Below are 25,596 nucleotides of genomic sequence, written 5' to 3' on the forward strand. Positions count from 1 at the left end.
ACAACACGCCACAGCTGAGCAGCAGAACAAAACAACTTCATTGCCAAACCGAATCACAGCACACTGGGTACATTTTCAAGGGTGTTTATCTCAGAATTTGCATGATTAAAGTACTTGACCAGTGTTGGGTAAGAGATTAAATATACTAGTTACTTAGTTATAGTCTATTATCCGTCACCAAATTGTCAGGTGCAACATTGTAATTGAAAATGCCCTCGATAAACTAGACTTACTCCAGCACATATGCCGTCTTTGAAAATAGAGCCCTTAGTTTAAACTGACTGACTCATAAGAGGAATCCTTCTCTAATGGCAGGAGGTCACCACTCCTTCATCCAGTTAAGCTTCCTTAAATCACGTCGATGTATTCATTCAAGATGCTCTACAAGGCGAGAACCAAGTGGGTCAAGGATGCAGATTGGGAAAGGAGAAAGTTGAAGTTGAAAGTCGGCAAAAGTGAGAAGAAGAAAAGAACACAGGTTAGAGAAAAATACTGTCTGCTCTCATCTTGGCCTCGCAAAAGAGAGAGAGAGAAAAAAAAAAATTCTCTGGTCTCGTATCGCCATACCAACCTGGATCAAAGGGAATCCCCATCTGATCCAAATAGCGTTTGAATGTTTCACGCTAGCCGGGGTGAGGCTTAAATCAGACATAGCTGCACAGTCTCTGATGGCTCGCGGACTATGTGTATATTGGAATAGGTTATTGAGGAATTTGTCCAAATACATTTTTTGAATAATAACCAATTTTATATTTGTAGAATGCAATTAAATATAGTTATAGCAATTTAGGCTGGACCAATGTCTGTGGAACTCATTTTGCTTGATTATGACTGAGAGGCCTTATTAACGGAGAAACATTTTAGAAATAACAATTAAGCAATCTTATATCTTATATGTTACCGTGAATAAAAGAGGAGAAATCAAAATTGGTTAATTGAGTAACATTTGGAGTAGAGGCCTTTGAGGAAATATGACTGTTCAAATGGTTGACATGAAAACAGGCCTGCTCCCTACTTTAATGAAGCATCACTGACTTTTAAGTTTGACGCATTAAAGACTGCAGATGTTAAATAATGAAGCAGTGCATGGCAGATATACAATACGCATACAAAATGTAAATATTAATGACGCCATGAATCACTTGCGTCCCACAAGCCTCTTTCCTCATTCGTCAGCCCTCATCTTATTTCCATTCTCCTCACACTTCAGCTCGACTAAATGCTCAACGCTAGATGGTAACTTGAGGCTCGGGGAGATGCTTGCGATTGTTGCGTTCAAAGACAACGCTCTTCAGAGATGAAAGCACAGGACAAATGCATTTAGAGTTTATTATGCTGATGCCAGTGTCGGGATTGTTGTGTAATGCAAACGTACACAGAAACAGGCACATGCATTGATTCAATTTGCATGTTGTACACTTTTATTGCCACTGTGGAGAATGGTCACACAGCAGATGATACGCATGAGCGAGTTCATTGTTGTATGGAGGAAATAAAGTGGAGTTCAAATATAGCGCAATAGCTCTTTTTACGTTGTTACTCACTATCAGCGATATTGGACTTTCATGTGAAATTTAACCTAAAAGTGAACTGACTTTCTTTACATCATGTGTGGTGTCCAGATTTTTGTTACTTGTTTATGTTCATGGTTTTGGTGGACCCAGTTTTGGGTTTTCAAAACAACATAATCTCATCGCTTTCATTTCATCAAATACTCAACATGAATACTTCACCCTAATTATGCGTAATTTTAATTTGCAAACATGGATTTTGATGAAAACTGAAGATAACCTGGCGTGAATTTGTACTGTCTGGAAACGTTGGCTTCCTACCACATTCCCAAAATGTGTGTGAGGTTCAGTTGAAAGCCTTAGTCTAAAGTACTGAATGTGTGTGAATCTTTGAAGAGACAGGTGCAAGATAGACATGGAAAAAAAGCTTTGACCTTGATGCAAGTACTTAAAGCCTTAGAAATATTTGATGATCTCTAATGCATATCGTAAGTGTGCATGTTGAAAGTGCCTTAGGAAAGTGCCTTAAAGACTTTTAAAAGCGAAATGCCTTAATGCTATACGCTCTACATGACATATAAACATGTCTGCATAGAGCAGTCCTTCTCAATTATAGTTTGTAAAGCAATATAGAAAAAAAAAAGGGGTTAAAGGTTTGTCTAAGTCAGGGGTGTCAAACATGGCTCGCCGGTTCTGGCCGGCAAATGGGTTCAATTCGGCCCGCGAGATGATTTTGTAAAGTATAAAAATGAGCAGATTGTTTTAATGTAACCACGGCAATGGAGAAGGCGTCACTGTGTATTTACATTTCTGGTTTTACAGGCAATAAATAATTCTTGAGAATTCCTTCTGATAGTATCACAAGTAGCTTTGTGCATCTGTCTAAGTGCACATGCTTACTCCTGCATTATGTGTACCTAATGACACGTCAAATGTAATCAGATAAATCTATCCATTTGGGCTCCTTAACGAGACTTAAGCCCACATGCTTGCTAATGAGCTGGTGGTACTCCATCATTCGTCCTGGGAGAGGAAGAAACCGCATACAGTACGTTCACTGGCGTCACATGCTAAATCCACCAATTTATCTTTGTGGGGCGACAATGGCAAACATAGCAAGTAACAAGAACAGACATGCACACATTTACTAATCATGCATAATCATTTCTCTGCCAGTATCATGATGCTCCCATAAGAATGTGCTTTGTTGTATGTGGAGCATCGGTGGCATTTTTCTAACATATTGATGTCGCGCAGTATGGGGGAGTTTTTTTTCATGGAACAAGCAATCATTTTACATCAATCACATCACCCAGCAGTTGTACTGTCATTTTTGGGAAAATGCATAGTTTAAAAGTCCTTTAACAGGATATGCAAGTGATTATAATTTTTTTTTTAAATTATAGGCCAGCTTGGAAATGTAACTGTCACAGTCTGCCAGCCTTGAATTTGTACCTTAAAATCTGTTTTTTTATTGAAAAGAAAAGCCATTGCTACAGTGGATGTCAGCATTCCTTACAGCTTGAATTAGCTGCTTTTTATGGACACTCGACTCTGGAGGAAAATGGTGGGTGAGAGACGCTGCCCTTTCTTGCCGTGACAGATTCCAATTGCTCTTCCGAGAAATGTTCATCTTTTATGCACTTCGACTGACTCTAATCTATTTGAAACTCACCAAGTCTTATTCTTCGTGGAGCTTTAGATGTACTCTTTCATGTTTTGAAAAGTAACTATACTTATACACTGCCCAACTGTCTTCATCAAGGTAGAAATGGAATTAATGGAATAACAGTGGTTAGACAAGCAGTTAAATGCTGGCTATGAATTCGTCACAGCGACTAACGAGCGCCAGTTAGTAAACGGCAGATGGGTAACAATGTTTTTATTCTCAGTTATTTAACATCGAAAGATCCAATGCAACTCAAGAGGCAAGAGGAAAAGAAAACGTGGAGGGAAAAAAAAAAGAACACCAGCACTGGTCAATGAAGAGAGACAAGGGAACGAAAGCAATTACAAGCACAGGGAGATTCCGCAGGGATGAACACACAAAAAGGCTGGGACTTATCGGGCGACGCGGGACTGAACTTGACCGAGTGAAACTAAAAAGGTGATCGATATAAACAAGACCTTAACACATTGTAGCAACTTTTCCAACTACTTTAAACTATCTTTAAACAAGGTGACTAGCACGGCTTGAATTCCTGATAAAAACAACAAAAAGTGTCTTTGTCATGTAAATGCTGTCTGGTTGTTTTGAACATTGCGATTTGAAAGGTCTGAGAAGGGGAAGGAAAACTAAAAAACCACATCTGGGGAAAATAAGAAACCTTCAGAAGGAACCGCAACTGGGAGGAGTCCCCTTCCAGACTCCACAGGTTGCACTACATGCTTTATTCACATCAAGATTATTGTCTGACAGTTTTTAAGGTTCTCAGTGACATGTCGCTCTAGAGCTATCATGTCAAACTGCCTTCCTATTTCATTCCCATTTCAGGTTGCGGGTCAGTAATTCTCCATTCTCGTTTTCAAGTCTAGTTTCTGCTGCTCTGTGGTTACATTAGATTGTTTTGTAGACTTTTCCACTTCTGTATCCTGTCTGCTTCCGGATCCGGACTCTGCTTGCCTTTCTTTCTGATGCTCGCTGTGGTTACATTGGATTTTTGTGTACAAAGACTTTCTACTTTTCTACTCTGTGACCTGATCTTAGGCTCTAAATTCTGCTCTTCATATGACATTTTGGACAGAATTCTAAGTAACTCGTGATATACTGTCCTTATAGCTAACTCCAAAAACAAAATACCTCAAAAGCTCATTACATTATGTCTACAAATGTATACATAAATCTGTTAAATCACAAACTGCAATCTCCCCGTTTGCAGTAGCTTTGTTTGCTATTCAGGATTAGCCAATAGCTGTGTTTGGAGTAAAAGCGTGACGTGACAAAGATTTCATCTCAGTTGCAAACAGTCAAATCTGTTGTTCATTTTTTCTATGTCTACCTATTGAGCTACGATACCCCAAATCCGTATGTGCCAGGTGAAAATAAGCACGTAATGAGTCTAGATTTAATCATGGCCGGTGTACTTTCTAATTACAGAGGGTCTTTCTAGTTAATTGCATTATGAGCCGTAAACAGAAGAGGCCTCCTGGAGTACAGATGCGTTGTTTCTCCTTCTCATCTGTTGGCCTGACACTAATTGCTCTGCATTTTAAAATGTTGGCAGCGGCGCGCATGGAGGCGCTAAATGCTCAGTGTTAGGTCACAGCTAACGCGATGCGAAAAACTTGCACAGGGCAGCTAATTAGCTAATTGTGCTCCCACTGCATTGTTTTCCATAACACGGTTTGTGTGCTGGGGATTAAATCCCCCACAGAGAGAGGGGTAATGAAAAAAAAAGAGAAAACAAAACTGAATCAAGTGTAAATTAGAAATAACAAAAATAAAAAGGTGTACAATTACTTGGCATTAAAGCACTATTTTTCTATTAGACAGAGTTATGGCCCAATTAATTGAAACTCCTACCCTCACTTCAACATAATTGAAATGGTAAACACACCACAGACTGAACCGAAAACAGCGTCACATCAGACACGCCCGAACATATTTTTGCAGCGGTAACTCTCATCTGAAAAAAGGTATCATACACAGAACTCATATTCCTTCTTGCTTTTTAACAGTTCCCTCTATAACCCAAAAATATCAGGATGCAAACAAAGTATCCAGCAGACTTAAACATGATGCGTTATTGACTTTATGCATTTATAGATGCGTCCTCAATATCGCAGTCACGCCACGTTTTTTTTATACGACACGAAACCTGGCCCATAATGTGTTTACAACAGATTGTAATAGTTGCCTTCATTCAGGAGAGCCTCTTCTCTATTCACCGTTCGACAAGAACAGATTGAGCCTTTCTGGGAATTGTCTTTCCCCAATCTGTCATGTCTTCTGTTGTCTGCTCCCGTGTTTGAAACATGATCCTATGTAGGTACATCCATCTGAGTCGGGAGGAGAGCAAATCCATCCTTTATCATGAAAAGGCCTTTGATACTAGATTTTTTTTTATTCTTTTAGGGGCGAATTGTCTAATAAATCCAATTGCATGGCTACTAGGAAAGAGTGACAAGCATAGTTTTTTGCATCTACTGAATAAAGCAGCTCCCTTGCAGTCTTTGTGGCTACCTCTTTTGCTACACCATTTTGGTTGTGGAAGTTCAGATCTCTTTTTGAGGGTCAAGACTTCTTTTTAGATTTTGAAGGTTTAAATAGGATTTTGCTTGAGGTTAGATTAAGGGTTAGGCAATCTGTTGTGATGGTTAAGGTTAGGGGTTACAAATACATGATGTCAGGGAGATGTCTCCATTATGATAGAAAAAACCCTCAGGGTGTGTGTGTGTGTGTGAGTGAGTGCATATGCGTGCCTTATTTTTGCCATTTTCTTAAAAGGATTGCTGCTCATTAAAGGGATAAGTGAAAGAGGGACTGCTTAATTTTCTTCTTCCAATTCCAATAAAGCGGCGACTATGATAGTGTAACATTTTAATGTTTAAAAAAGGTAAAAGTCCAATTATGAAGCTGCTGTGTTGGAGATGCAATTCTAAATGAACGAATGGACCTTTACCAATATTATATTTCACATTAAATATCGATTGCACACATTTTCAACAAACAAAACAAAACCAGACAAATGCCTACCCTACAAACATACAAAAACATATCCTGAAACATATTCAAAAAGTTTGCATGTAAGTTACCTTTGGTCTATACGATGGAAGCAGCAATGCCAACTTTGCAAAGCATCTATGGAAAAGTTATTGTGATATGAAGATGATAAGATACATTTCTCCAACAAACAAATTACTTTTGAGATAAACGTTGCCTCTCAGGAGATGGAAACGTGAGTAATTTCACGCCAAGTGATTACCAAAATTGCAGCGCGCCACCTGATATGAATAAACACAATGGCAGCTGTGGCACTTAATTGCACATTTAGGGAATAAATATGCCAATAATTTGGGAATTAACAACCCTAAGAGCAATTAAAAACAAGAAAAGAAACATTTGCTTTAGCTGTTTTGAAGCAATACACCATCCAGCATCATGTTTACCTTCCCTCCTCTTTGCATTTCATTCTTTTATATCTATTCTATCTACCTTTCAGTCGACTTCATCCTTGAATGACAGAGCGTGCGAATACTAATGAGTGTTAACATCAGACACCCCCATCCCACACACACACACAAAAAAAACTGTCTGCCATCTCATCAAACTTCCCTACGAAACCTTTTAAAAGTTTTTCTTCCTTTCCCGGGATGTTTGCAGCTGTCAGCATCCATCTCAGGGAATTCTCTTGTTCAGCGCTCGACAAAAGCGTCACCTTCTGTCGGCCCGTTGAGCTCGTTGCTGTCAGTCGAGCAGCTGATCGGCATCAACGTTCTCGGTGGGAGCGGAGATCAAAGTTTTGGAAGACTGAGGTTTTTGCACATGAGGAAGTTGCTCCAAAGAGCTGTGGGATATGAAATCACGCCTGATCCAAATTTGATGTGACTGAGAATCAATCGTAAACAACCCTCTGAAAATGAAGCTTTACTTACCACACAAGCACAATATGATTTCTTGCGTCGAGGAACAGGGATATTGTGCAGATTTTGATCTCTATTTTCAATAAAGCTATAATACAAATACAGCATTCACTCGTTTTTTGCAGTTATTGAGGACTGGAAAACTCTGCAGTAAGTGAATTCCGCGAAGTCGGATTTGTGCCCTGATGGACATTGTACATGCATAAAGAAAAGTGTATTAAATGCTTTTAGTAAATTTGAACCGTGTGGTGAAATGTAAGGTGGATGTGCTAACCACTCTTCCACCATGCCGCCTCGGCCCAATCAATGGTCCCTTTAACTGTAAATCAATAATACTTTATTTGTTGTTTTTACTCCTTTAACCGGTGGTAGTGTCATCAGGGCCTTCAAGACTTCTATGCCAAATGCTATCACAAGAACAGACCAAAATTCACAACTTATATGGAATGGTAATCATTTATTTCCTACTGTCTTTTGTCCTCATTTTATTGTTGTGTCCTAGCCACCAGTTTCCAATAATTTGTTGTTTCATTTAATTTGATTTTTTTTTAATCCAATCAGGTATCGACTTTGCTATGTTGCCATGCACATATTATTTTCCCTATGCTTTCAAGTTCTCCAGTAAAGGCATCGATTACACGCCACACACCAGTGAAATCCCTGTCTATTCTTTTAGCCAATGAGATTTTGGATGCAACTCTCTCCGCTTTCTCGAATCCCAACGTCTTCTCATCAAAAACCCTGTCACGGTTTGGCTTTAGGCACAGGCGCTTCTACTCAACCTGCAGTCAAATGAGTTTGTTAACCTACCAGTTGAGTAGAAGCACCTGTGGCTAAAGCCAAACTGCGGCAGGATTTTTTCTTTCTGGTCCTCATTTTCCCATCTCTGCTTTGGAGGCTCCTTTGCGGTATAATTAGTCGATGTTTGGCCAGATCACACCAACCTTACACAATGAAAATACAAGCACAAATGGGACAAGATGATCAAAGAGATCGCTTTCAGCCTCTGTCAACTTAGAGGTCATCTTGAATGATAAGTTGATCTCAAACATACTCTGCAATCTCCACGTTCTCCTTCCATGCCGTGAAGTGCACACCAAACACCGTTGTTGTTCATTTTTTATTGTGTCTCACTGATGGCTGTATTCAATGTCACATAGGTCTCCCCATCCCAGCATTAGTGTATTCTCATCGGGACCATTTCAGGTTCCGGTAAATGATGAGCGTAAACGCGTAAAGTTGCTCATTGGTTCTTGTTAAAATCATGTAAACAGCAGGATTGCGGTACACATTTGTGGTCCATTTGAGGCAATTTGGCTTTTTCTGATTATGGAAATGATGTATTCATCCCTTGGAAGCGCATTAAGGGTTCAGTGGAAGACATCAAAAGATAACACATTTATTTTCTGAACATAATTTCCCTATAGAACTGTTCGCATTCTCTTTTTGACGTACATGCTGAAGCAATAAAGCATAAAAAAAGAATGAATTAAGTTTTTCTCTCTGGTATTTGAACATATCATATAAATCATTATCCTTTCAGTTCAGTCTCATAAATATACACTAAATTTAAATCTAATTCTATTGCTACAACATGATAACAGCATACATCATAGATAATGGGTTTCAGGGCATATTATGTTGTCAACACAGATTTACACCCACCATTCATTTTATAGTATTTTGTCAAAAGATGACAACAGGAGATAGTACAAAATTGAATTGTGACATTATACTTGGGGAAAATATGTAAACCTCAATAATATAATTTTTCACTCTGAAACCAGCTTCATCGCCTCCATTTGCATTATCCTTGAAATATGAAACACATTTGTTTGATGGGGAATCATTGACTCGCTGACAGTAGCTTCAGGCGAGAAAGATATGAAGTCAGTGAATAATTAAAATATTCGAGTGGACCTCATTTTGCTTACCTGCTGCTTTTTTTCTAGTATGAAATGTGTACAGTTTTGCTTAACTCAGTCCTTTTCAAATAGTGAGGTGGGCCGCCCTGGGGGAGCTCCGATGACCCTAGAGAAAAAACATTGTTTTTGGCATCTAAAGTTTGATTGGCATCATTTTAAATTCAGAAAAAGACAGTTTTGCTTATAATACATCTTGTATAAATAATAGTCGTATTTAAATCACGGTGAGGGTTTTCTCTTTCCTGCGGGGGCTTTGCAAAAAATAATTGAGAACCAGTGGATTAACCGTAGTTTATAGCAGCTCAGTGACCGTGTTGTCAATTCTGCATTAAATTGGATAACTTTTTCCTTTCAGAGAAATAACCCTGGTCCTGATCCAAAATAGGACCCTTCATCTGCAACCAATAGCAATGCAAACAATATACAATACAGCTTTACAGTTATTTACAGAACATTTTTTTTCATTGTGTACTTTTTCCATCCATTGATTTGATCCATTGTTTTTCCACATGAGGGTCACGGGTGTTCCGGAGCCTATCCCAGTCTTCGAGCAGTAGACGGGCTACAACCTGATGTAGTTGCCTGTCAATTGCAGGTAACTGTGTACTTTATCTTGGAGACTATTCGCAACGGTAGTCATTCCATCATAAGTTTGTCCATGTGTGACCTCTCTATCATGGCACGAACGATTCGCTGAAAAGTCATCCAACATAGTCGATGACAGGCAGGTTTGTCGCAAAAACGACATTAGAGATAAATGATTCTAAACCACGTCGTCGGAGTCGCTGTCTTTCATCTGACGGATTAAATTCCCATGTCAGTGGCCATTGCTCGCATTCATCCGACCAACCTAATGATAACTTTAGAATTAGCCTATTGTCATCGGTGACATCATCTCGAATCCCCGTGTGTGAAGAACGCAGTCAGATTACCTTGAAGAGTCGTCAGTGGTCAAGCAGCGGAATGGGCACAGCGGGTAAAGCAGACGCTTGGCTCCAAATTTAAGCTGGCAATCGTGTGTCTTAATGATGTTGAATGACAGATGACCACCAGCAGCTGAACCGCTGCAGGGCTTCCTCAGCGCTTCTTTTATATTTAGCTGCAGCACACAGCAAAAGTCTTAGGACATCATTAAATTGGTTATTTTAGCAATAGTATCTTCCAAGGCTACTCCATAAGAGGTCAGAACAGCAAGTCATGTCTCCATTTGTTACGCCTCAGGCTTAAAGTGGATGCTGTTCTTGACGTCTGTAAAGCCTCCCATTAATCTTGGCTTGAAACAGAGCATTGGAGATTTTCAATGACGGGAATGATGTGCCATTGGTTAGTGGTGAGATAATTCAAACTTTTTTTACACGCTTCAGGCACAGTGGTAAGATTCCAATAAACTTTTTTTTTTTCACAGAGTAATCTTTGAAACCCAAAACAAGGTTTTTATTAAACAGTAAAAATATGACAATATAAGCAAGAAACCACATGACAGGTACGCATGCACTATAGAAATCACTGATGCGTAACGTTGCTTGCTTCATTTTGCGCATATGCATACCCTACCTAAGTTTCACCCAAGACAACAACTGAGCCTGAGCTGAACACTATTTTTTTTCCATAAAATTTCTCCAAAGTGCGGTTGGAAGCACACTTAAATGTGGCGTAAGATTTATCACTCATGTCTTCAGCTAGCAGATAAAACCGATGCATTTGATACAGGGTCAAAAATTTTCAGTCATATTTTATTTGACAAGATTGAAAAAAGTATGTGAATGGATTGCATCTGTTGGCTAACAAACAAGCTAATCGAGAAGGAATAGATAATAGTCCTATTGCTTAGTGGGGAGACAAACTGCAGGAACAACACAAGCTCACACGTGTAATAGTTGTTCTTGCCTTTCATAAAGCTGAGTAGGAGCATGAGTAACCCATGACTTTTTTTTTAGTTACCGGTATGTGCACCCCTGATTATAAGTATTAACATAAAAATAAAAAAAATAAAAAAGCACCTGCACCCCTGGGGGGATTTTAATGAGCAGCCAAATTCAAAATTTTGACTCCCAAACTGTGATGCTGAACCATATTTTAATGCCTTGTAATTGGAGTAACTATTTAAGTGAATATGAAAATTACACAAAGCAGACCTCTGATATTTGCTGGCATGCTAAGGAGACAAAGCACAGCGGTTGTGAATTACCAACCCCAAGTTCATGAGTAGAACCTCCAACTTAAAACAATTTGGCTTTTTGATATCTCAACTTTCCTTGAACATAGACTGTAAAATGCTCACTTTTGCATCAAGGGAATACGACCATAGTGCATCATTTTGCCCAGTGTGCGCTTAAAAGCTTACAAAGTGAGCAGAGCAAAGTGAGCGGATCAAGTTAGGTTACCATGGCGACGATGTAACCCATGTCGACAGGTACCCGTTGACAGACAGCCCTGATGCTGTTGTTCACTTGGTCTGTTTCCAAAGAGATTTGAATGAAGAAAAACGGAGGTTCTCAGCTGTGCCGCCTGTCAGTACGATGTTGCAGGCATGTGGAATGCTGGAAAGGAACCCAGCCCACAGGCACACACATTCACATAGCGCAACACACACCTATACGGGCTTTGTTGTGCTCCTATCGCACTGGGCCACATGCACTTTTGTGTGCAAACATAAAAACAGCTACAAATCTTCAGTGCTCCTTGAGACGACTTATCACGCTGATAGCTTTCTGTGAAAATGGGCTCAGAGAAGTGAAACCACTCGGAGTGCAGACGCTGTTGTTGTTCTTGTTTTCTTGGCCTGTTTGGTAACACGGTTGGACTGAGACGCCGTTGCAGATTTTGTTGAATGTGATTGAATGAAACTGCTGGCATGACACTGATACTGATGTGCATTCGTTGCAAAACTGGAGATGAAGAAAGTCTCGGCACAATGCCTTGAAAACACAACAACTTGTGGTAATGCATTTTATACTGCAATTCTATATTGCAATAATAAAAAAGGAAAACAATTCATTTTTATGAAAAAAGCTTGTTCTGAGCGGTTGCTGTCTTGTGACTATCATGGCAGTTTTTTTCACACTTAGAAACCCGCAACAAAAAATATTTTCCATAAAAACAATAAACCAGCCCCCAGAACCGCATGGGTAATCTGCAAAGCCCACAAATAGTTCATCAGTGAATGGGAATCGTAATTATCAAGGAATGTTTTATGTGATCATTTAAGATTTATTGCGGATGACTTTTTTTCCTTCCTAACCACTTTGACATATAAATGATAACACAAGGAGCTGCATATCTCCATAAAAAGACAATTCATATGGTTTTTGATACGTGGGGTGCTAAACAATTCAAGGACAGTTTGATAGAAAGTGGAACAAAGTTGGTTTGACTCAATGGATTTACAATTCAAATTGGTATGGTAGGGCTCACTTCAAAATGACATGATGCAATCACTTTTTGTTGTCGTTTTATTACAATTATATGTAAAATAACTGATGAGCAGTCGCTACTGCCCTACACATATCATTTGCATTCTGCAGCGAAAAGATTATAACATGATAACTTTTTTTTACAGAAGCTCTTCACAAATTTTGATCTTCAGAATTCATGGGGCATAATTCTTTATTGCCAACAGTTCCTTTAGCAACTAGGAGCAGATGGACCCACATAGCAGGAAAAGGACAATTAGGCACGAAGGAGAAGTTAGACCGGCAATCCTAACCCTAAAATGGCACGACATAAATAAAAATGAATAACGTAACTCCCCAAATCAGGTGAAGATGAAGGCCAACATTATGGGGTGCGTCCTATAAATGGTAACTTAAAAATTCGGTTAATTCGAGGAAGATTGATCTATTGGCCACTTAAGCATGCACAGATGAGCATTTTCAAATCGGCCGTTTTCTGACATCAATTACCGGAACAGGAAGAGGCGTTCAACTTCAGTTGGCTGTTAGCAGCCATAGCCTGTTGCAGCAAACAGCAGCTTGTGTTAGCTGAGGTTGTTACAGTATTATTTTCATTAAAAGAAGCAAGCAGACTGAAACAACATACGAGTCAATCCTTGTTCACACACAGAAATACTACTAAACGGAGCTCTTGTAAAAGTTATGTCTCCAGCTGATTCAATTAAGAGAGCACCAGTAAGAGAACAGTATTTCATTTTACGTGTTTATTAGTTGTGGTCTTTTGGCATAGACACACACAATCATAAAATTGGTGGAACATGGATGGTGCGCATCTTCGGTTATCTACTGTATGGCAAAACAATGTTACAAAGGTGAGGCATTCACTGACTGCTTATAATGTGGGAAATAAGACACACACTTAGCGGGCAACAAATATATGACTTATGGATACGAACACACGAAAATATTAAGATTTTAATTTGCAAAGATGATATTTGTTCTGTTTCACGATGGATTTTACATTGTGTATCAAAACAACCCATTAAAAACATAGTGACATCTGCTGGATTTGGATCTTATATTCCCCTTTTACAAAGTAGTTTAGCACTAAAGTACATTTTATTCCCAATCCTCTGCTTGTTTTATCCACACCAGCTCATGCTTACTTACACAGATGAACAGGAACAAAGTGCACGAGGGGCCACCAACACGTCATCAGTATACATTACAACAGCAACGAGGGGACAATTCCTCCTCCTGTCGTTCCCACGGGCCTCCGGGAATCCACTGAAGGTTAATTTATTTAAATCACCCCCCCAATCCACTCATCTCTTTTCCATTAAACTCTACCAACAGATCTTTGCCATGCAATCTGTTTTCTACCGTCATTGGCTTCAGCACACATGTTAGTGCACTGCGAAAAAAGGCAATCTAACCAAAGAATGCCTATCATCCTAAACCAAATGTCAAACCTAAACCTTGCCAGTGGATGGGTGCATTTGTTGAGTTCATAAACAGAACCTGTGTCGGCATATTGCCTAAAGAAGAAAAACAATACAGCCACTTGTATATGATCACGGGACCTAAAGCTACTGTACAGGGAAGCGCATCTGTCAGCGGGTGTGGCTTTGCTTTGTTGTGGAATTTTTAGGATTTAGGCAGGATTAGTAATATAATCGGGAAAACTAATTGTCTTTTAGGATTTCTTGCTACTTGAAGTTCCAAAGACAAGTCTTAAGAGAGCAGTCCTGTGGTCTGTAAGAGAGTGTGAAAAGACAAGTAAGAGAATATTCTTATTCAGTCAAGTGAACTCTTGCAGGATGAAAGGCAGTTCTAAACGCAAAGAAAAATTTCTCTGTTGAACTTGCTTATCCATCAGCAGAGTAGAATGAATTACAAGAAAGGAAGCATGACACGCATGTTGACCTAACAGTATTTGTCAAGATTGTTTCTACCTACACAAATCGTTCTCATGCACATAAAGTGAAAGGTTCTTCAACTATATCGTACGTCCATACCCAACGTGGCTTTAAGATACTATTCCGTCAGTCTTAGTCTGTCGTTTTTAAAATATTTTCACTCATCAGCACCGACGAATTGCCCGCCTCTATATCAAAGGTATTGCTTCTTCTTTTTTATATATGTAGTATTATTTTTGAGTATTCTTTTCTCCAAAACCTTGTTCATAACTCAATCTAAAAAAAACAACAAAAAATACGACACAAAACACCATTATTGCATACATTTAAAGGTTTATTGGCATGGGTGGAGTTAGCATCAGGTAAACATGAGCATTTGTTTGAGATGTACAGGGGTCCCCAAATGTCTAATAATAACAATGAGGAATAAGTATCTTTTTGTCCCTTTATTTGTCTTGATTTTTGATTTTCACCTCATTCCTTGCCATCGTCCGCTATAAAAGTCGGTGAGATAAGGTGCTTTCATGTTTGATTTAAATAATAGTCCCAGGAAGGGATGAAGGAAAATTACATAACAATAGAAACAATAATAATGGTTATTATCAAAGATGCCATTTTTAACGCACAAGAACTCCACCTTTGCACAGAAGCTGCCACAATAATGGTGATTAAAGTGCTCAACTGTTAAACCGCATTTACAGGCTGCTGCTGTTGCCGGAAATAACTTGTTTTTTTTTTTTTCTCCTGTTTGTTTTTTTTTCTCCTCGTTATTTTTGTGTTCGACACAAGGCTTACTGGAGCAGAGTCACTGTGTCCAACAAGACATAAACAGTTGAGAGGTGAAGCCGTTTGGTCCATCAATGTTTTCTCTGTTAAAAGTAATTAACACCGTAGGACGCCAAGTTGTTTTTAGCGGTTATACAAGGGGAATGCGTTGTACGAGAAATAAAACACAAGTCAAGGTGCATCAATATCCTCGGGCCAGTCAGCCTATTCCTTTCTGTCCACTCTAGTGGACATTTGTTTTCGTCTATATCTTTGGACTCATTTGGGCTATATTACTAAATCTTAGTTGTGAACAGCCTCGCATTTCTAGTGATGTCTCGTGCAATGTTCCTTGGTAGGTCTTGTTTCGCAGTTCACATCACAGATATAAAAATATGAATGTACAGTCAATTCATAATACGTTCGACATAATATGTACAACTGCTCATTCGGTGCAATTAACTTTACTGTCTTCCTGAGACAAAACAGACACAACCGTGGACTCAAATAAATAGGCTGGGTCACAGAAGGACATATTGCAAGAATGATAAAATCTGCGATCGGTGTTGTTGTTTTTCTGTCATTATGTTGGTATAAGATGCTTCATCCCGTTCCATGGTCTGTAGGAGGCCATCAGCTCCCATGGTTCAAGTCAGGCCTCATTTATTCACCTGGCACGCTTGTGTGAATAGAAAGCTCATCAACATTCCCATCCCTCCTCCTCCCCCCCCCTGCACCCGTGGCTCCTCATGCCAACCGCCTTCCCGCCGGGGGTTTGCTGTCGGCGGCACCCTCCATTGATTCCGTCCCGTCAGCGGGATGAGGAGACCTCTGCCCGAGTCGGCCAGACTCGCTGTCCCCCCGCCTTTGGATAGCTTACTTTCGGGTCTCCCACAGTTCACATGTTCTGTCTGATGATGTTTTTGGAGCTTGCAGGAATCTAAAGTAGTGTGCGATAGGATAAAAACCCAGCATTTAAATGCGGAGTATCATACCCTTTTTTGGCAACACCTTGGGATGGTGGAAGAGAAGGATGGTCACAGTAGTCTTTAAAGCGATAGTCTGCATTCAAATATGATGAACCCTTGCATATTTGTGGGGTTTATTCATTTTTTGATGTGGCCAGGGATGATCAAGTATCAATGCCAAGTATCGGAATCAGGCCGATAGCTGAATTTATTGCAAGGTATCTGTACTAATGATGTCAGCCGATGCTAGTGTCAGCGCAACTTTTGGAGCAGTTTTATGATCAGGATCTAAATTGTACTTCCTTGAAAAAAAAAAAAAAAAAAAGACAATTTTTTTCCATTTTGAGACAAAACTGTGTATTTGAATATATCAATAATTCTTCAAAATTAGTACTTGGTATCTGTTACTGTGCCTATGCAAGAGTTAAGTAGTCAAACTGTTATGTTATTGAACATCCCTATAGCCACTGTGTTTTGCTGACAAACTATCGTTTTAATTTGAACCAAAGTAGGGGTCCAACTACCAACTGTTTTAATAATCCAGCAATATCTTATTATGTCACTTAACCTAAATAGCATGTTCATCGTTGTTTCTTGAAGTAAAATCAAATGTTTTATGATGATTCAACACAAAAATAATTAGTCTGCTTTCATGGAGGATTACAGAAAAAGGGTAGCATCTAGGTGAGAAGCTGACATTCCTATCATTTAGTCTTTTTTTTTCCAAACGATGAATCAATTATCAAAAATAATTCGATAGTTAGTTGTTGATCTACTTATCAGTTTGATCATTAGTTAGTTGTTGATGTGGAAACAAGAATAAATTGTAGTGCCCTGGTGCAAGAGCCCTCCAGCTGACCTCAGGGCCCTTGACTCTCTCCCCCGAGTCCAGTAAAGTATTATCTCCCTGTCAGCAGCCTGTCCGTATGTCTCTCTCTCGCACTCGTGTCAAGCGATGCCAACTGTTGTGTAGCCTCCTCGCTCGGCACCTCTGCGGTGCTGTCATCACAGCATCACCAGACGCTGCTGATTGTGGCTAATTGTCGCATGCCAGAGTTGGCAATGCTAGAAGGTCACCTCCTTCTGCCAACGTTTTTGTACCCTAATATAACAAGCGACACACAACAAAAAGCTACTGTGTATATCTAGTCTGGAAAATCATTTTCTACACCGTTACCGGTACTTTGAATTACCGGATAATGAATTAAACTTGCAAGTCAAGGTGCCACTGTTTCACTTTTATCATACAGTGGGTACCTTCTCTCTATACTGTGACTTTACAAGCCTGCCAGTTAAGAATGAAACTGATTTGTCGAAAGCTGTAAATGGCGATTGACTCATAGCATAGTTCCACACTCGGCTATTAGCGAGAGGAGGTTAAACCGACTCGCGGCGCTGCTGATAGCTGAAAGTTCACAGCGGCCTTGAGTTCTGTGAGTTATATTTTTTAAACACCGTTGAGTGGTTTCATCAGACCATAGAAGCTGCTACCTTCGTTTCGAATCCTGGAGGGAAGACTTTGAAGCTTTATTTATTTGTTTTTAACCGTGAACGCAGTGCCATTGATGAGCAATGAGTCATTGTGTTACTTGAGCCAACCTGAGAACGGTTGCAAGACCTGCATCATTCACTGGAGTTTTGCCATTTGGTCCGGTGTTGAACTCTGACTGGGACGAGGACAAATCAATGCTGGTTCATTTGAATTAATCCACTTCAATGTAATTATTTTGTAGGGATGTCAGATACCACTATCCACATTCCACATCCCAGTATGAGCACTTAATTCATGACTAGTCAACTATACCGGGAATCAATATCGATATACCCCCTAATACTTTTGATAGCAAGTTCTAATTTCTACTTCCTGATTGTAAAACGGCTGCAAGCATGTGGCCGAAAAGGGTATGGAATGAGGTTTTGAATGCCAATACCTTGAAATAAGGCTGGTACCAGCCACGATATACACGTAAATACCTGATATCATTACTAATTCTACCGTAATTTGTTGAAAAGTTTTATTTCATCATTAGATTTTCTATTAACTATGCACAAACGACTGCTGTGACAAAAATACTTGAGTATTTCGTAGGGGCTAGCCCGATCTAATCAAACTATATCATATATCCTCAACTTTACTTTGCGGGACATGCGGTAAGCGCAGGGGTGCAATGATTGTCATGTGCCTCTATTTTCATCATGCAAGTAGATGTACGATGAATGTGGTGTCAAGCAAATTACACCCACATTATGAACAACTTTTGAGTGACAAATAGCATCAGACCATATAGGATTGGTGTTGACTAATCCTCGCCTCTGCAGTATTTATATCCATCCACAATGGAAAAAAAGGTACTGAGCCATCCTTGTTTTTTTTTTTTTTACTTCATCATTGAAAAATTGTGTTACTCAACTTAATTTTTCATTTTCCAAAATGGAGTAATGTTACAAGATTTAAAATGTCATATATTCGCCACCAAAATGTGTTACGCATTGAAAATATTTTTTTTAGAGATGTCTTGTAATACTGTATGTTTAGAATAAAGTTAGATTTCTATAATACAAGTTTTTTTTGTTTGTTTGTTTAATGGATGAGTACAACTAAGTCTTGTAATGATTTCAAGTATAAAACATTTTTTCCTTTTACATTTGGGAATTCTTGATAAAGAACGTGCACTTAAGCAACTACTTACATTTTAGCAGGAAGTCTTTTTATTTAAAAACAATTAATTTTGTGATATTATGGTACATTATGCGTATATAGTTTATCAGTATATTGCTGGTGTCAGTCCAAAACCTCACCGAATTTTGGTAAATTTCATGTTTAAAAAAAAAAAATCTACTACTCTTTCCATGCATGTGGGTATTTACAAATTATTGAGCAAGACCTTTCCTCATGCAATATTGGCTGAACAAATTTTGCCATTTTTGGGTCTCTAGAGAGCGAGGATTCTAAAGTTCAAGCTTGTTTATCTGCTGGTTGAATACCACGTAAGGTTTATCCTCAATGTCTTTTTACTTTTTGGACCTCTACTGTATTTCCCATCACTGTTGATGCTTTTAGATGTGCTTTTAGCTGAGTGAAGCACATAGAGTTGCCTTGTATGAGAAAGAAATGTGCTGTATATGCAGTTGCCTTGTCTAGGGAAAAAAAAAATCAAATACACCACCTGGGAAAGGAAAGTTGCTATAAGAAAAGGCTTACTGCTACTCCTTTCTTATTTTTCAAGGGCTTACGTGACCGGTATCATGCATTCTCGTCGCACAATTTGTGCAGCGCGATTAGTGACTTTTTATTATGATGAAGTGACCCGCCTGACACCTCCTGCACATGCTCAGCTTTCCTAATACTTAAAAAAAAAAATCTCCCACCCCCCACTACCTCCTCTGCAGTCATCAGTGCTATTAGCTTGAAAAACAGCACTCACTCTCACTGCAATTACAGTTGGACACCCCAAAGGTCGTTTTGACCTCACGCTGCCACGCGACGGCATACTGGAATCAATTAGCAGCACTTATATGTGTGTATGTGAAAAATGTTTTTCTTTGTTTGTTTTTTATATGTGCTTAGCTGTGCCACAAGCATCAGGCAGCTTCCTTTTAAGCCAATTGCTCGGTAAAAAAAAAAAAAAAACATTGTCAATCGACAAGGAGATTGGGCTCACTCAATTTTTGTAATTTCGCGGCAGAGTGTTTTGGTTTAAAAACAATTTACCTCAATGGAGAGAGATGTATTGTGCTGTGTGCAAGAATTGGAACTATATATATATATATATATATATATATATATATATATATATATATATATATATATATATATATATATATATATATATATATATATATAAAATTAGTGCTGGCCAGGCGATAATACCTATATATTGCGATACAAAGTGACGCAATACGAGTATTACAACATGACATTCAGTTCTCAATAAATCGTGTATTGATTTTGAAACACCTTATTTTCATTATTTCATAGTAGTCATATCTCCGCACAGTGTTCAAGTCCTCCATAGTAATTGTATGTGTGACAGAGAAGCGCAATAATATCCGACATCTGCTCCTCATCAAAGAGCAGTCATATTAACGAGCAGGAGAATCTCATGTTGCATTAAATTCAAATGGGAATTTTGAGATTTCAAGTTTTATTTTTTTGCTTTATTTTGTTTTGTTTGATTTTTATATGCTATTTTTAGTTATTTTTGTAATATTAAGATAAAAACCTGTACAGAAATGACCCTATCTTGAGGTTTCACTGTATTTCATAATTTATAACAATAGATGTCTCCTTAATTTTTGTTGTATTTTTTAGATCAACACGAGTGACGTCACAGATTAATTTCAATAGTAAACATACAGTCAGTAGGACAAGGAGAACCTTATACAGTACAGCATTTGCTTCAACTCCACAAAACAAACCTTCTCTTCAGTGATACATATTCTTTTGGTTTAATTGCATTGATGTTGCAATTGTAATTCATTTGGAAGTCCTTGTATTTTGTTAGGCATAAATGACAATTATTATTCTTTCCTGCTTGAGATCTACAAGCACCTCCAAATGTCCGATAAACCCGCATGCTCATTAAAGCAAGTAGCAGGACACATTGGGTAAACCAGTTCGAGGCCGTAGCCCGTTAATGGCCGCCGGTTCTCTCCGTGTCACCACACCGCCATTAATTATCCGCTCTTCTAGCGGCGACGATTAGATCGGACAACAAAACACCACACGGCACAATAAGTGTCTGGCCGGCACCATTTGCCTGAAGGTGTGTGGACTTTTGAATCAGGGAAGCATTCATCACCATGACTGCATCAAGAGAGAACCTTTCCTAATTGTCAGAAGAGTCATACAGTATGCTCCTTCTTGATATACCATCTACTGAAAGAAATTTGCTGTTATCTGCATTTGCTGACAACTGGGCGTGATAATTGCCTGAGATTTACTCTTTTAAAAGTACCGCATTTTCCGCACTATAAGGCGCACCTAAAAGCCTTTTTTTTACGGCAATATAGTATTACTATATTGTGATTGAAAAACGTTTTAAAATATGTCATTAATTGAGGGTGCGCCTTATAGTGCAGAAAGTACAGTAGCAAAAAAATGTACCAAATGGATACAATCTTTTGTTCAAAAGAACACTTTACAACATAATAAAATGATGCGCAAATCTCGACAGTGCATCCATCTCACTGTTCAGAGTCCTGAGTTCAAACCCAGTTCGCGCCAGCCTGCCTTTGTGGAGTTTGCATGTACTCCCCGGGCCTGTGTGTTTTCTCTGGGCGCTCTGGCTTCCTCCCACATTCTAAAAACATGCATGGCAGTTGTATTGGACACTCTAAATTGTCCTTACATGTTATTGGATGCTTGAATGGTTGTTTGTCACTCTGTGGTCTGCGATTGACTGGGAACCAGTCTCGGGTGACCCCAGGGACTTTCTTGACACTTGAAGACTTCTCATGACTTACACAGACGTTACTTACCACCATCTCTAGTATTGATAGATGCAGTCATTACAATGCGCAGAAATAAATAAGGAAGGTTAACATTTATTATATCAACGACGTCATAAATCATTGAGGTTGTGCTGGTCCCTAAGCGGCACTTATGTGCACATCCACTCAATACCTTCCCTCCACTCTTGAATGCAACATTTGACTTTACACATTAATCCATGGGCGCCATAAAAAGGGAATGAGAAGCTTTTATTCACTGACTGCTGTTGTTTACGCTGCACCTTATGAAAAAGACAAACAAAAACACTGAACCCTGAATCAAACATTGTCAAAAATAAAACAAATTAAGTACTTTAGCAGTACGATATTATAAAAAATAGATAAAGAAATAGCCAATGCCAATGAAAAAGTGTGATGACAACCATATGATCAGAAAAGGAACTCATTAAAAGGGACAAGTGTTGCATGGAAATGCCTATTAGACCAAATTAGCCTAAAACAAAACAAAACGTTTTGATAAATTCCATCACCCTAACATTATTGTAATTAAAAAAGATAGCATTAACATAATACATACAATTTAATCAAATTCAAATAAATTCAATTAAATTAACATTTGGTTGACAAACCTATAGAACGACTATTAAAGTTTTGGAAAACCTCCAGAAATGACGTACCGACCAGCAAAAAAAAGTGTAAAATGTCCTCTTCCAGTCTCAGTATGTACATCGTCTGAAAGCTTACAAAGGCAAGAACGTTTTCCTTACTTCTCGTAAAAAGCACATGCCGCATAATCTCAGCGGACATGAGCAGCTCACGCGACATCTGGTCTTTCATAAATCAACCTAGAAACAGTGGCCATATTGGGCTGGCCTTCAGAAAGCAAATTTCTCATTCAAGTTGTTGAGCAAATGTGGCACATCCACAACATGCACGGCGGCTACACACATTCTTCTGATTTATGGCCATGATGTAGTGGACACAGCCAAATAAAATATGTAGCAATGGACATGAGGCATTTATCTCAAAGCTGTCAAAAAGTAATCTGCACTGCAAGGACAGGGAGAATTTTGAAAAAAAAAAAAAAGCAGGGCAAACATTGCAGTAAGGAAACAAAAGAAATGCCTTGCTATTCTCCACCATTGTTTCCTCTGCCAAGTATATGTCTGGTGCACATTGAGAAAAGGTATTTACAATATTATCCGAAAGTGAAATTTGATAATATCCTGGATTTGTCTGGTGAAGATGACCGTGGTTCCGTGTATTTTCATGGTTTGGATGTCAGAAGTTGTATGTGCCATATGGTTGATGGACACCTGATATTTCTTAGTTGGTACGAGACTGGTACTCATAGGGCTGTGTCTATCCAGCTTCATCAGGTAGTTAAAGCTTTTACCTTTGTCTCTGACCTTGTTTGTCTTAGTTGTAATTAAAGTACTTTTGTATTTGGCGGCTGTATGTTATAGCCAATTTGTATTGTGTTGTTGCTGATTATGTTTACTGTTGTATTTGATAGAGCCAAGCAAGGTCATCAGTAAAATAGTAGTTGTCCCCGGAGAGATCACTGGATATCATTTCCGCTCACACGATTGAACAATAAAAACACAATAAGTTCTCCCTGCACTTTAGTAAACATTTTAACCTTGGTGGAGGTCTGTTCTCGTGTGTCATCATTTGAGTTGCAACAGGCTGTACTTTGACTTTTGAATGAGAGCGTGTCAGACTGCAGCCTGATTACCAGCATGTCCAATCCATCTGTAGCGCATTATTTCCATTTCAGTCTATTACTTCATTTAAACGCTTGCAAATTTTTTATAGGAAGAAAAAAAAAATTGCAATTGGATGTTTGTCATTTCGGGATCAGAGCCACGGGCATCCGCGTCGATATAGCAGCGCTGCAGTCCAGAGTGCAGACTAACACACTGCTGGCACATTTGAGCCAAGCATATGGACTCTCAACGGGGACTCAATAAAACAGGCTGCTGCGATTGCCCTCTGTGCACATGCAAAACAATTAATCCTCATTTTTCTGCATGGTACTGAATGTTACTTGAATGCCCATCAGCATTGCAGTGTGGTACAGCATAGACAAGAAAAACTGAAGTTGAACTCAAAGCTATGGCTTGATGTTGCACTTTTTAAATGAAATATTAATGATGCAACCAGTCTTTTTAACGGTGAAGTCTCAAAATGATCATCTGGCCACATTAGATTTAATATATTATCACCCATCTGTCTGGGATACCTAGTCCCAATAGGGGTTTATTTGTCCATGAGAATATTCTGTTCATCATTTCATGAGAAACAATTTAAAGTCAATCAGTGAAACTGGTGTTGGGGTAATTTTTTCACTCTTTTTTTTCATGGCAAATCTTGAAATCAAATCATCAAGCACTGAGGCGGATTACGGCCATAATCCGATGAATAGCTTTCAGGACATCTGCTTCAATGAAAACAAATGCAATTTTGAAAAATGTATCCTCCAATATTCCATAAACAATTATGTCACGACTGTCTGTAGGTGAGATTGTGAGTATGCCAAATACACACGCACACACACAAAACCAAACACACACATATATACATATATACATATATGCATGGGTATACTTTTTGAAGCAAACTATAATGTGTCTTGAAAATTATTAATATTTCTCAGTACATTTATGACAAACAAGATATGAAAATACCCTTTTTCAAGTGTGTGGGTAAATTAAGAGCATGGGTAAAGTGTGAAACATGTGCCAGGTTGTTACTCTGTGTACCTGCGACCATGTGAGTAGCCGTGACTGTCAAAGCCCATTCCTTAACAATGGAGAAAAATGTTGCATTCACATTCAAGGTCATGTGGCTTTTGTGCATCACACAATTTTGAAAAACGTGACAAGACAGCATTGCTCTCAATGTCAGTGCATCACATGTTAGTGCCATGGGTGTAAATCTTTGCTTTCAACGTTTGTTTTTATGTGTGCTGCCACATAAGCTTGATTTTTCCAACTGGCTGAGTGCTAAATCGATTCATCGATTTCAATCGAATTATATATATATATATATATATATATATATATATATATATATATATATATATATATATATATATATATATATATATATATATATACATATATACTACTGTGTTCGTGGTGCGTTAAAGTTTACTCAGTTAAAGGCGGATTTGTATGAAAAGAAGTAGCCGTCTATACTGATCCCACACATGAAAGCCCTTTTTGAAATGTTACACCAGCGCTTCCTCGGCAAAGCCAAGCACGCTCCATTACCCAAGAAGGCTGGGAAAATAAAGACATTCTACACACTTTTCCTTGTGATGTGCTATTGCACGGAGCTTCTTTTTTTTTTTTCAAGCAACAGTGAGTCCTTCATCGGCTCACAGATACGTAAATGTTTATGAAAAGATTGGCATACAGAGGGCCTTTCACTGGAAGGATGTTTACAGCAAACAAGGACAAACATTCCAATATTGGATTCCCAGAAATGCCCTCTTGGGGTAAATGGAAAACAAGCGAGCTGCCCTGAGGTTTTTCCATGTTTGAGTAATTCAGGAATAAATGAAGCTCCCAGTCTGAATTGGTTACCACAGGGAGAAAAGACACTCTTGTTCACTGAAGCATATTTAAGTGATGTTCTTTATTCAACGGCAAACTGCCCAAGAGCCGGGTTCATCCAGCACTGAATGTTTTGCCCCCCAAAAAAGTCCGCATCCTGTCCACAATGTGTTTTTTAATTTATAGATGTGTTTGCTCATGTTACGCAACATCAAATATCCCCGCGCCTCCAAAAACTGTCCCCATGCCTCCCTGAAGGCTTCCAGTGTCCAAGATGTTGACATTGCAAAGGAAGCTGTCTTAGTACATCTTTTTTTTTTTTTTCTGGGTCCAAATCAGTGAACCACAGAACACGGAAACAAGTCAATAGCTCTTGGAAAAAGAACCAATTTTATAAATATATATATTATAAATCCCCTCTATGTATCACATAGAGCCCATATAGCTTACACAGAAGTTGGGCTTGTATTAGTACAAATCTAAATATTAAGCTCGCAGGTCTCATTATTGAATAAC

This window comes from Hippichthys cyanospilos, chromosome 13 (genome assembly GCF_059441005.1).
Source record: "Hippichthys cyanospilos isolate Australia breed blue-spotted pipefish chromosome 13, RoL_Hcya_1.0, whole genome shotgun sequence".
NCBI lineage: Eukaryota > Metazoa > Chordata > Actinopteri > Syngnathiformes > Syngnathidae > Hippichthys > Hippichthys cyanospilos.